Source organism: Neophocaena asiaeorientalis, unplaced genomic scaffold (genome assembly GCF_003031525.2).
Source record: "Neophocaena asiaeorientalis asiaeorientalis breed wild unplaced genomic scaffold, Neophocaena_asiaeorientalis_V1.1 scaffold147, whole genome shotgun sequence".
Lineage (NCBI taxonomy): Eukaryota > Metazoa > Chordata > Mammalia > Artiodactyla > Phocoenidae > Neophocaena > Neophocaena asiaeorientalis.
This window is the reverse complement of record NW_020173758.1, coordinates 5,596,616-5,597,195: the sequence shown is the minus strand read 5'-3', so window position 1 is coordinate 5,597,195 and position 580 is coordinate 5,596,616.

Below are 580 nucleotides of genomic sequence, written 5' to 3'. Positions count from 1 at the left end.
CATCTCGAATAAACAACCTAACCTTGCACCTAAAGCAATTAGAGAAAGAAGAACAAAAAAACCCCCATGGTTAGCAGAAGGAAAGAAATCATAAAAATCAGTTCAGAAATAAATGAAAAAGAAATGAAGGAAACAATAGCAAAGATCAATAAAACTAAAAGCTGGTTCTTTGAGAAGATAAAAAAAATTGATAAACCATTAGCCAGACTCATCAAGAAAAAAAGGGAGAAGACTCAAATCAGTAGAATTAGAAATGAAAAAGGAGAAGTAACAACTGACACTGCAGAAATACAAAAGATCATGAGAGATTACTACAAGCAACTCTATGCCAATAAAATGGACAACCTGGAAGAAATGGACAAATTCTTAGAAAGGCACAACCTGCCAAGACTGAATCAGGAAGAAATAGAAACTAGGTACAGACCAGTCACAAGCACTGAAATTGAAACTGTGATTAAGAATATTCCAAAAAACAAAAGCCCAGGACCAGATGGCTTCACAGGTGAATTCTATCAAACGTTTAGAGAAGAGCTAACACCTATCCTTTTCAAACTCTTCCAAAATATAGCAGAGGGAGGAA